The following is a 13304-nucleotide window of genomic DNA, read 5'->3' as shown; positions in this document are numbered from 1 at the left end:
AAAACCCTAGTTGGTTATTAGAGAATGATAAAATTTACTTCCTGTCATATCTTCACTTTTATATATAAACTCCTGTGTATGCAAGTTTAGCCTTTTAGGATCTGAAGCACCCATGAAAGTGCCTCTGCATATCATTGATCACATAAAATAGTTTTAAAACAGTTGAATTAATACATGAATACACATTGAAAAACAAAATCTGCATGGCATGTTGGCAGAATATCGAATATAACAACATTTGTTATGCATAACATCAATAACTTAAATTATTGGGACAAGAGACAATTATCATTTTATATCATAAGCCTTTCTAATTCCTTCAAATCCACTCCAAGGTGCACCAAAGACATCATTTCAACTGGATTTCCTTCTTGCAAAAATTTACAGTGGTCATCAAATACATTAAAGGTACACACAACCACAGTTCTACAGATGTCCTGGGAATACCAAAGCCACTCCATTCCCTCCATCTATATTAAAGGTTCTTGAATCTACGAAAAGTTGAAACCCATCCCCCCGTAAAAATTGGCACAAAGAATCAACCAAGGGCACCCACAATAAAGAATAACATGCATAGAAGCCAACACTTAGCACAGATCTGAAATCATGCTGCTAAGGTCTTGGGCTTATAAATCCATTTACCAAAATTATTTTCCCACATTTGAATAAGCATATCCCATTTTCCTCACATGTTTCTTGAAAATAAAAGGAATTCCTAGGAATTTAAAAATCTGGCTTGACTTGACCCAAACCCACCCTTGTGTTTTAAGTAAATCTGGCATCTTCTGTGAGCTCTACCTTTAAGTCAATCGGGCATGTTTTTTGAGCTCTACCTGTAGAAATAGGTTTTCACTCATTTTATGTTTAGAGCTAAGGGCCTTGCAGAAAATGCCTAAGTAATCTATAACACATTATCAATTGACTCCAATCTAGAACAATGAGTTTTAGCCCATTCAAAAGATTATTTGGATATGGTTTGTGCAGATGAATCCATTTTAATGACACCTTGCTTGACCCTATGAGATATCAGACATACACTGGCCTCTGTTTGACAACTTGATCGGAAAAGGATTAACTCTGGTTTACACTCTTTAAGAGAGAGGCAAGGTTAGGTCTTGGTGAATAATATCTTAAAAGCCTTTAGAGAAATTGGCTCAAATGCAAAAGGTAGAATAAAGGGATACCACGCTATCACGTAGGTTTTTTCAAAGCTGGTTTTGATGACAAGGATGTTATGGCCATAATGACTGGGCCATTCCATGCCTTCACAGACTGCAATAATATTGGCGATGATGAATCACCCTTTGATGAAACAAGTCTGCCCAAGTTTGATAATAATCATGAGAATATGCTTGATAATGAGCATTGAGCTTTGGTAAGACTATTACATGCGACATTCAACGGAGTGATAGGTTTCCAGCTCATAGTCACTTTGGAATCATTGGGTTTGGGTATAAACTTGATAATACCTTTGTTTAAGTTGGTTCTCAATGATTGCTCTTGTGATGGATTCTTTGTAAACCTATACAAAATGTTTAGATTGACAAAGTACTAGGTAGCATTATAGAATTCGCACTGGAATCTGTGTAATCCCAAGACTTACCATCATCATTGATCATGTTTGAGAGGGTAGCAGCTAGCTTACCCAAGGTCAAAGACTAGTCACACAATATTCTTTGTGCTTAGTCTTTGCAATTGAAAATTCTTTTGTAGGGAGAATTAGGAAGTAAAATGTTTTTCAATTTCATATTTTAAGCCTACCCTTGGTTGATTTGATAGTGGATATTATCTCAAGCCTTCTTTTGAATATAGATCCCCTAACAATCCTTGCACTATGATATTCTGCAGATGATTAGATCATAAACAATCATACAAACAGAATCTATTTTCCGTTGAGAAGAATCTATATACCCCTCTCAAGGTCCTGCAAGGAAAGGACATGGATTGAAAAGAATATATATACTCTTCTCAAAAGAATATATATACGTTATGCATGAGGTTAATTCTATACTATCTTGAGGAAAAACAAAAGGCTTGGGTTAGATCCGGTAGTCTAAAGGGAATATCTTCTATTGCTAGTCTAATTGAGGGCTTTTTCAAGCGTTGGGGCCCTGGGTTCCGATGATATGAAAATACCTTTGAAGACCTTGTAGTAGACGTACAAGAAGAAGAAGTTCCCACTTCTCTTGAAGATGATAACAGTATCACTGAAAAGACCCTCCAAATTCACAAGATTAGTTCTTGATGGACAGGCTACTTGTGACCAATGTGGCCCCACATTAAACCCCATCCTCATCAAAGAACAACTATGTGTTGATGTATCTGTCCTAGATTCTATGAATGATTAGCATGAAAACAAGGAGCATGATAATAGTTTTCACCATTGTGACGATGCCAGTCATGATTTCCTACATGACAAAGTGATAAAGAGAGGAAATGAAGATTTTTTTAATATTTCCACCAATGATACAACCCAAATGCAGTTCTAGACAGGTAGAAACCATGTTTCTACCCCAAAAGATCAACCATATGAAAAGGATGATGAAGATCATGCTTCCCTTGCTGATAATTTAAATCCTGAAAACACTTTTGAGGTCACAGAAATATAGTTCAATCACACTAATCCTATTTTCATAGACACTGAAATTAAGGGAGCTGTAGACTTTCATGGTAATATACTTGGCACCTCAACATTTCATTGTGAGTTTGAGGAGTCATGTAACCCCCACGTTGCACTTTGATTTTAATCATGATCATGTAAGAAATAAATGGAAGAAATCATGATTTCCTACAGTTTGAGGTCAATAAACTCAAAAGGTTTTTCAAAGCCAGCAAAGTAATAATGTGACCATTATTATTATTTGAATGAAGAAACAATTAATATTATAGTTCAATCCTCAAAGATCCTATATCATGGAATCCGACAGTACTGCTATTTTTTATGCCTACAATCTGAATTTATTCCTCAAGCCTGATGGGATAGGGAAGTCTCTTCCTTTTACTGCCAATACTCATCTAGAAGAAAATGTTATTGACATATGTGATGGATATTCCTTGGTAGACGAAAAAAGGGTATGTTATAAACACACAATTATTGAAGCTTTCAGTCATACAGATCCATTTCCACCTCTAGATGGCTCTATTATTGACAATAATAAAGTTGGACAGCCCAGGATATTGATGAAACCTGTAATGAAACCCTCGATGACATATACAACTACAGTGCCAAGAATGAAAACGATGTCAAGAAAATAATTGATGAAGAATACAGGCTTGACCAAATAAAAAATTTCTCTGGACCACATCAAATGCAAAGATGTTCTCTTCTTCATGAACATCTGGACAATCATTCATGCACTAGATTTTTAAAAGGAAATGTAGACAACGAACCTCTAACAAATCCACATGAAGTCAACACTGAGGGACAATTTTGGGGCCTGGAAAAGGTGCACTTTGGAATGATCGATGATATAGGTCAAAATGATCTCGAAACCAACAAGAGGATGTTTCCTCAACCTAGTCATAAACAAGATCTGGCTGCTCTGACCACTCAGCTTATGGGGTTTAGGGTTTGATGGTGATACAAGCACCGTTATGAAGTGTTGTGTCTGTGTATCAATTTCTGGGCATTATATTTCATAAACAGATTCTAAGAGACTAAGACGTTACTTATAGTGAGTGGACCACTATAAAACAATCAGGTTCCATCTTTCTAATTCCCCTCACTGTGTGTTCAATTTTTTAATGAGAAACGACCATTTGTAAGTATTATTGGTCTTCTGGATCAAATGTGCATGACCTTGAAGGCTCTAATTTTTCAATGGCAATAGGATGAAGTTAAATCGACAAAAATGGACCTTAAACAAAAGTTTTGTACCATTACTTGGGTCAAACTCAGTCCATTCATCACTGCAATTACACAATATTAGAAACATCCAAACACATCAAGTCTCTAAACAAAGAATCCGGTGTAAACTCATTGACTCCAGACGACAACAATACTAGAGGCAGGCATCAGAAATACCATGTAACATCCAATGGGAAAATACGTTTTATACACGAAATCAAATGCAGTCAGAGTATTTTCTAATGTTAGAACCCTAGAAAATTGTGGAAGATGTACTCGTTCATTTTGATTAAAGGTCAAAATACTGATTATAATATAGTGCAAGGCAATTCCAAAAATCTCTTAAATGGAGACAGAATACACTTTCCATTAATATGTGTCCAAAGGTAAACAACTGCCTTCATACATGAAAGAAGGAATTCTCTGAACTATTCAATACTTCCTTAAGTTCTCTTAAGAAACAATAATCCCATAATTGACAAGCCAATCTAGAAAGTATTCCTGCCCAAATAATAAAGGCCCCTATCTTTTCTTGATTAACCATGATGCTTGTTGATGTAGTGACGATATCAAGACATTGTGCTATTCCATCCACTAAACGACTGAATGAGCTTTGTAGTGAGAACAAGGCCATCTATAAAATTCACATTAAGCAATTTCTCCCCATAAAGGAGGGGAATGCCTCAAAACGTTTGTTATAAATAAGAATCTTAAAGGAGAAATAATAATGCATCACTACAATACCACATAAATATGGGGAAAATGGTTTGGATCGTTCATGCCATTACATGTGGGGTTTGGTCTAGGGTTTGTACCGGTTCTGTATGCTGATTCAACCCCTTTTATGGTATATAGGCTGGAAGATCATTTGCAATGTCGACCAAATTCGAGTGCTAGAGTAACTGGGTAAAGGGGTTGAGCTTTTATATGAAAAGGCCATGGATCCTGGCCAGTCTTCACGGTGGGGTTATTCAGTTATGGCTGTTATCACCTAGATTGACCTCAGGTTGAAGGGAGACAATTCCAGGGTAACCACAAACCAAGCTTAGCCTAGTAGCTAGCCCTACTAGGCTGGGAGAGGGATCTCTCCATAAGGATCTCAGTCAATATGACTTGATCAGGTAAAGGATTTTAGGCTAGTTATAGTAGCACGAAAGGTTTTGATTGAATTTGTTGGTGTTTTGTTGGATCAGATGGAGCTGGGTAGTTTAGGTCTGGGAAATTAGGTCAAAAATGCAGGGTGTTCTATGGGGCAAGGTAGGCATAGGCTTTAGCACTTTAGGCTTAATGGTGTGAGGTGTTTAAGACTGATGAGGAGCTGAGGAGGGCATGTGACAATCATGGATCCTTCTCAAATAGTAGAAAACATGAATTATTGAATTATTTCCCAAGGCAGAGCATTGTTACAATGGATTCTACCCATCAAACTTGATAACATTCAATAAGAAGCAATGAAATGAATGATGGCATACATAAAACATGTAAACAAATGATTACAAAAGAAGAAACTATGCTAAAAATCCATACCACAGGGATCCCATAGAAATAGCTGCAAATGTTATTAATCTCCTTGTCAAACTGCTTACAATGATGTACAATCAAGCTCTGAGCATCCAAATGAGTCCAACCCACACAATGACTGAGAAGATACATGATATAGACCCCCAAACAACTAATCCTAGGCTCAGGGGTCGAATTCCATGAGAGGAGGAGTCAGTTGCACAAAAAGTTGAGCAGATAGCTGAAGACTATGATGCTGAAACTAAAACATTCCTACTATGAAGCAAACTGATTCATCATCTCATTTAAGCTTTTCATCTAATGTATCTACCCTAGGTAACATAAATACACTTTAATTACATCATGATTTTACATGACATTAGTGAAAAGATTAAAATCCCATAGGTGAAAAGCGAAAAACCAAAGAAACACTGAAAATTTGGGTTGCCTGTCAAGTGCGCAGCGCCTTAAGGAAACGCGCAGCACCTCTCCTGGATAAACGCGCAGCGCCGACTTCAAATCAACTTTTGAATGCCTTCCCGATGTCCAAATTGGGCGTGGGATAGGTCGTTGGAATGCTTGTCGAGTCTACTTTCCAGAATATTTTTACTTTTTCAATTTGGAGCTCATTTACCCTATCAAAAGCCCAATCTCCCAAGACTGCTCAAAATGTGCAGAATGAGGCTGCCAAAATGCAGAGTTTTGTTTCAATCAACTTTTGGAGGTCTTCCTCAACTCCAAATTGAGCTCATGATAGCTCAATGGAAATATCTCTGTGTCTAATTATTATTTTACTCATCAAGCAAGTCATTTGGTCAATCCAGCTAGGAGAAATCTTGATTTTCCCAAAGTCACTTAAGAAATGCAGCAACTCTCCCAAAGCAAATGATGTTTTGGACATTTCTCCTAAACCATGACACCTGTGTAAAAACTGAATGAGGTTTTTTTTCTCGAGTCTATTATGGGAAAAAACCTCTCTCACTTTTTTCAAATTCATCTTTTCTTGCTCAAAAACATCATTTGAATAAAACCTATCCCGATGTGTGGAACAGGGCATTTGTAGAAATGAAGGGAAATGAAGGGGATGAGGGGCTTCTAATTTCTTGAGAAAATTTTGGGAAGTAGGGAGGGATGTTAGGAAGTAGGGGAAAGTATAATTTCAAAGATTGAGTGAGGGAAAGGGGTCTAAAAGGGCAAAACACAGGCCTAACCTAGAAAAGTGTTAAATTGTAGCAGTAGGCTAGGGTTTGTGGGAAAATGATGAATTTGAGGGATATAAGTGATGGGAAGTGTTTAAGAAGGTATATTAAGGATAGGGGAAGGTGTATGAACATCAAGATACAAGTTTTTTTGATGATTTGACCATCCAAGAAAAATTACCTTCAAAACCCTAGGAGAGGGAAATGAGCCTTAAGCACAACTGAAGCACAAACAAGGTGTAAAATGGCCCATTGGAACCTGAAATAATGATGACAACTCTTTGAATGATGGCACACTCGGTCGAATGATGACATGGACCAGTACTTGGAAAACTTTGGAAGGAATGAAAACAATCCTAGACCTAATACCTAGTGACCAAATTTTACTTGAAGACTCACTAAAATGACAAAAATTTGATTTCGACACCCCAAGACCACTTTATAAGAGCATATTTGATCATTGGTGGAAGACTGCAAAGACTGACACTAACAATGGCATTATCAGGTGGGAACATTGATAGATTTGATGAGCATGATGGGTCGGTTAGAGGAGTACATTTTCACAAGGCTCAGCCGTGTTTGTGTCTGTAGGTAAGCCAACTGGCTTGGATATTTATTGCATGTTTTGTAGTCCATGTGAACCTCTTTTTTTTTGTATTTCAGAGATTGAGAAGCGCTTTGAAACTAATCACCAACGTTCATTTTTCAGTAGTTCCATCAATTGGACGATTGGTATGGGTTTCAATGGATACATTTTTATATCCTGGAATGGTGGGTGTCTAACACCTTGGTGACATGGAGAGGGTCTTGAACACATTGGTGGTGTGTGAGTCCCTCATGTATTTTGAAAATTTTTTCATGGATCAACTAGGAGATTACCTTTACTTGCTCTGTATTGTAAAATGTCTAGAAATTACACATGTCTAGTGGCAAGTTTTGTAGTGGTGTCAATTGGGTCTAGCTTGGGTGGCTGGGAAGAAAATGTTATCTTTCCTGTTTGTGAATCAATTGTTGTTTGGAGCTCTTCTTCATGATCTATGAGGAATAGAGTCAATTGTTGTTTGGAGCTATGAGGAATATATCAGTCTCACTACTGGATGGAGGGTGGGGTGAGAAATTACATGCAAGGAAAAAGGTCGCAAGGTAATCAAACTCTTATACCTAGTTTAAAATCTTCTGAATGGGCGGAGATTGGGCCAGATGATAAGTCCTTGGTGATTTTGGCAGACTTAGAAATGCTTCTCATAGTGCAACCACTTAGCCAAAGGAGAGCTGCAAGAAAAAATCCCACCCTCTCCCATCCAAGGAACAAAGTTATTTTAGAATTGGTAGGTTTAGCGAAGCTACCCAACCATGTAGCTTCTTATGTAGACATTGTACGTGTATATTTATGACATCTAAAGAGTAGTGCCTTCGATTGTAAATGATATTAACTACAAGTCATCTGACATAACAGTAAAAAATACAATTATGAAAAGTTGTTATAACTCCAATTTACTTGTTAATGTTACAGGGAATGTCTTTAAGATCAATATATGGAACTACAATATGCACCGCTGCCTATATCCGGAGAGTTAAGTTCCACAATGAGTATCCTTAGATTGTCAATGCCAATGACGAACAAACAATAATGATATGGAACTGGTAATCTTGAACTTGTATCTGACCTTACTGGCGACATTTTTTTGTGTAATGTGTGTTTCTTTTCATCATAAGGAAGATTTGGTCATTTGAAGCCCCTTGTATCAGACTGATTGTGTATGGGATATTTGTGCTCCGAGGAGGAAAACCGTATGCTGATGATATTAAGGTTAACACAAATGAACACAGATGTTTTTGGAGAGGGTGATGCTATTGTCAAATATGTTTAGGAATGTCATGACCGTGGAGTGAACTGGGCTGCTGCTTTTCATCCCAGCTTGCATTGATTGTGTCAGGAGCAGATGGTCACCAAGCAGATTGAATGGCATGCAGATTCAATTGCTTGGTGAAGTTATATCTATTTCATTAGAGATATATTAACCTTTTTTTTTTCTTTTTTTTTTCCTTCTTTGTCTGTTACTCCTCTTTCTTGAGTAGCATCTCAGTTTGCATGTAATTCATTTGTGAAAAGTTAGTTTGTTTTGTTCTCGAATACCAAGGCCTGGCAAGCTGGATAATTTAAGAGGGCATGTGAAAAGTTTGTAGATAATTCATTTGTGAAAAGTTAGTTTTGTTCTCAGAGATCAAGGCCTGGGAAGTTGAATACTTTAGGAGGGCACGTGAAAAATTTGTAGATAATTCACTTGTGAAAAGTTAGTATGTTTCTTATTCTCAGGTACCAAGCTTGGGAAGTTGGATATTTTAACTTTTAAGAGGGCATGTGAACTATATGTCTCATGTGATGTTCCATCCACGCCACGACATTTTTGTTAACATTTAGAAGATAAAATTATTTGAGTTTGAGATCTATCCAAGTATTGTAGAGGTGTCCAAACATTTCGTAGAGACCATGATTGCTTCTGGATCTTTGTAGCACATCTTGATATGAATCTTCTTGCTGCTGGGCATGACCGTGGGATGATTGTTTTCAAGTTAGAAAGAGAAAGATCTGCTTTTGTTGTTTATGAGGGCACCCTATACTGCAACAATGAACATTTTTTGTTTTCTCATCAATTTGCAACTCAAAAATACTCTCAACTTATACAGATAAGAAGGGTTGGATCCATGAATTGGATCAAGGATGATGATCATTGTTGTTTAGCCCCATGGAGAATGTTGTCCTAATACGTTTGGATGTTGATGGTGGGTGATATGAACTTATTCCTGGGCCAAAGGATAGTGTTGGGACTTGGGAGAAGTGACGCAATGCAAGAAGAAAAGACAGCGACTTGGAGGACCTGCTGCCTTTTTTACTTGCAATCAATTGGCAGTCACTGACATGAGTCATAACCAAGTGATAAAAATCGCAGAAATAAGGTGATCAAGAAGTCTAGTTGTCCAGTAACTGTGGATACAATTTTCTGTGCAGGAACATAAAACCACCTTCTTGGCCCAGAAGATAGTGCTGGGACATAAGAGTGACACAATGCAGGAAGAAAAAACAACAACCTTGGTTTGCAACAGAGGATTGTACCTGGGGACCTCCATATTCCATTTGTTAAATACATTTAGTCAGATGACATGGAAAATGTAGCCTTGCTGAGCAAGCATGCAATGATCATTGGAAGCAAGGAGCTTGTACATTGTTCTCTGCATAAGATTATTTGTGTTAAAACTTAAGAGTGGTGGTCGGGGTGACAATTGTGTTTTGTTGTCTTCCAAACAGAAACGGTGGCCTTATTGGAACACTTGATGTTCAAGTATGTATAATGAAGGTGTCTGAGAATTCTGTCAATCGCATGAATGAGTTGGAAATAACCGTGTCATACAGATTTTTGCATGAGTATATATTCAAGCTGGCAGTGATAAAAAGGAAGTATGACAATGTTATGAGCATGATTAGGAATTGATTTGTGGACAGGCAGTGATTGCTTAGCTGCTTCTGAAGGGTTTCCCAGAAGCGACTCTTCACTTTTTCAAAGATGAGAAGGCATGATTTAACTTAGCAGTGTAGGGTGAAACTAATCAAATTGATGTTGCTTCTGCAAAACAGAGAGATGTTAAGGTCACTGGTATACACTTGGAACTGAGGCCCTTTGGTAAGGAAATGCTGCCATTGTTGAATATTCTTACCAAAGATTAAAGAATTTTGAAAGGCTTTCATTTTGTATCTTGTCATGGACAATATTGATAAGTTTTTGAAGATGTTGGGGATTGCATAAATATAAATTGATGTTATGGGTTAGTTTCACAATGCCCATATGTTTGTGCAGCAGTTCATGGGCTTACAGAGATTGCTGATATGCTTGTACTTAATTGTTAGGTAGCAATCTGCCCACTCTGCCATCTGGAAAGAAATCATCACTTATAGTGCCTCCTCCATCAATTTTTCGCAATTGTGAATTACTGTTATTGAGGGTTACCAAAGGCCTTTTTGAGGGTGGGTTGCATAATGCAGGGGTTGCAGTCCATGAAGAAGAGGATGAAGGAGCTGCAGCCAATAGGGGTTAAGACCTTGACACTTCTGGTGGGGTGGATAATGCAGGGGGTGCAGTCCATGAAGAAGAGGATGAAGGAGCTGCAGCCAATAGGCGTTAAGACCTTGACACTTTTGGAGTTGAAAAACAAAATGGCGAGGTTGTAGTGGTCAATGATAGAGAAGTGAGAGGAGATAATGACGATGAGGTAGGATGGGATGTAGAAGCTTTGAACCTCCCCCCTACAGATGTCTAAGCTGCAAATGTTGCAGGTACAACTCATAATGTCATTAGTTACACCATCACCACGTATGCCAGTAATTCAAATATGGATATAGAAAATCTTTTCTTGCAGGTGAGAATGCAGCTGCTAGTAACATTAATATGGCGATGCAGCTCTCAAGTCAACAACTTGGTATTAAGAATTTCACTCCATTGAAAGTTAAAACCTTTGTTTTTGGATCTTTACATTGGCAGCCATACATACCTCCCTACATTTGTTTCTGCACTGTGGTCTTCTTAGCAATAGAGGGAGGCTAGAGTGAGACTGTTAGCTCAATTGTCAGAGGTCCAAGAGCTTTGGTATTTAAGCTTTTTCTATTAGATGAGAAACTTAGACTAGCTTACAAAGCCACAACAGATGGGAAGTTAGCTTACAAAGCCACAACAGATGGGAAGTTTAGTGAAGCATTAAGGTTATTTCTTACAATCTTGCACGCAATTCAAGTTATTGATGTAGATTTCTTTTAGGAGGTTGAGAAGGTGAAGAAATTGATTGGAATTGCTAAAGAATGTGTTCTGGGTCTTCAAATGGTGGTCAAGAGGAAGTTAAGGATCATACTGTCGAACAACAAGAGCTTGCAGCCTATTCTACTCATTGCAACATTCAAAAAGTCCATTTGAGGTTGGCTTTGCTGAACACCATAGGTGTTTGCTAGGGAAATTCAAGTTTTCCAAAACATAAAAGCTTGGTTTTTCAGTACATTTAACTACAACAACAAGGTCTTCACCATATCATCATTCCAGTTGGAAATAAAACACCAGTGATAATTTCTTTTCTATTCACTAGGGATAATGGCCCTTTACAATCCCTGCACAAAATTCCAAATACGAAACAATACTTACAGCTGTTAGCTCTATATAAACTATAAACTGAAGTCCCAACATGCAATAGCTGTTGTTCCTTTAGCAGCTCCAACAACCAACTCCTTGGACACTTTGGACTACTCGTAGTGACTTGGCAGCCCTCCTGGCATGCCCCCTGTACACTCAATCAGCAATCTACCCATCTTGCAGTTCTTTAGCTACGTCCTGTAGGCCATGGTCTACTTCCTCAGTCCTCCTGTAGCAGGCTTCAAAGCCTTGGCCTACTCCTTTAGTCCTCAACCGCCTTGCTGTAGCAAGTTCACGCTGTCGCCCCCCCTGCACAGAACTCTACAGGGCCATTAACTTGGCTTGATAACTGCTGGCAAATGAGCTCGCTGCAAACCATGCAACAAAGGCCCAGCAAGTTCTGCAGGCATGTGGGAGGTAGTTGCAGGATGCAAAAAACACTGAATTATGACTTTAGAAATCCTTTTCTTTTTTTTGGAGCAACATTTACACCTCTATTCCGTGGTCAGAAGTATGTGTCCTGTCCACATTGTACACCACACTTTATTCCAATCATAAAGGGAAATCTATGTGCTATATGTGAGCTTGCGGTTGTGTTCTGGATCTTTAGATGCAGTTCAAGAGAAAGGAAGTTAAGGATGATACTGTTCAACAGAAAGAGCTTGCAGTTTATTTTAGTCATAGCAACCTTCAAAAATTCCATTTAAGGTTGGCTTTGCTGAATACCATGGGTGTTTGTTATAAGGGATGGAGCTTTAGTACAACAGCTAACTTTGCTTGATGACTATTGGAAAGTGAACCCCCGCAACCATTCAACAAAGGTACAACAAGTTCTGCAGACATGTGAAAGGCAGCTGCAGGATGCCAAAAAATTGAATTATGATTTTGACTTCAGAAATCCTTTTGTTGGTGGTGCAGCAACTTTTACACCTATATACCATGGTCAATCAGAAGGATGTGTCCTATCCATATTGTACAACATGCTTTGTTCCAGTCATACAACGAAATATCTGCCCTATATGTGAGCTTTCCATTGTGGGTTCCGATGTTTCTAGGTGCTAAATGTGCATCTTTATTTCAAGAAATTTCATTACCCATGCATATTTCCATATCAATATTGCACTCTCTACCTTTGAGAGCCACGTTGAGAGATATGGCAGGACAATCACTAACAAGTCTTGGACAGACTTGAGGGTCTTCTTAAGAGACTGGAGGAGGCTGTTTATTGATCACTGAAGTGATAGTAGAAGTAAAACTTTCCATGTTTTTTCATTTTTGACAATTTGAAATTTCAGTCTGTGTTTTTGCTTCCCTTTCTCAGTCTCAGACGATGAAAAGTGCCAGTAATTTAGCTTTAGGTCTCGAGAATTTTTGATAGAACCCCCTGGGTGTTTATCCTATCTTTATCATGCAAGTGTTCTAGTGGTTTGTCTGAGTAGAAACAGGCACTAGGGTCTTATTATTCAACACCAGAAAGCAATGCAATTGTTTGAATGCTTTTTCATATGTAGGTCCTGTTAGAATCAGAACTGGTCAAATCGCCCCATTGGACTGGGCATGGTATTGAAACAGCCTGCTGACTAGACT

The 13304-nt window shown here is 38.2% G+C and overlaps 1 pseudogene; it reads left to right on the top strand.

The window, feature by feature from the left end:
• LOC149158583 (coatomer subunit alpha-1-like) overlaps positions 1–12904 on the top strand; it is a 48554-nt pseudogene extending 35650 nt beyond the window's left edge.
• Positions 12905–13304: the final 400 nt, after the last annotated feature.

The sequence above is a fragment of the Pinus tabuliformis genome, chromosome 5_2 (genome assembly GCF_031772625.1).
Source record: "Pinus tabuliformis cultivar Carrire ecotype Pingquan chromosome 5_2, CPIR1, whole genome shotgun sequence".
Classification (NCBI taxonomy): domain Eukaryota; kingdom Viridiplantae; phylum Streptophyta; class Pinopsida; order Pinales; family Pinaceae; genus Pinus; species Pinus tabuliformis.
The sequence above is the reverse complement of the archived record's forward strand: the minus strand, read 5'-3'. Positions and strand labels throughout refer to the sequence as shown.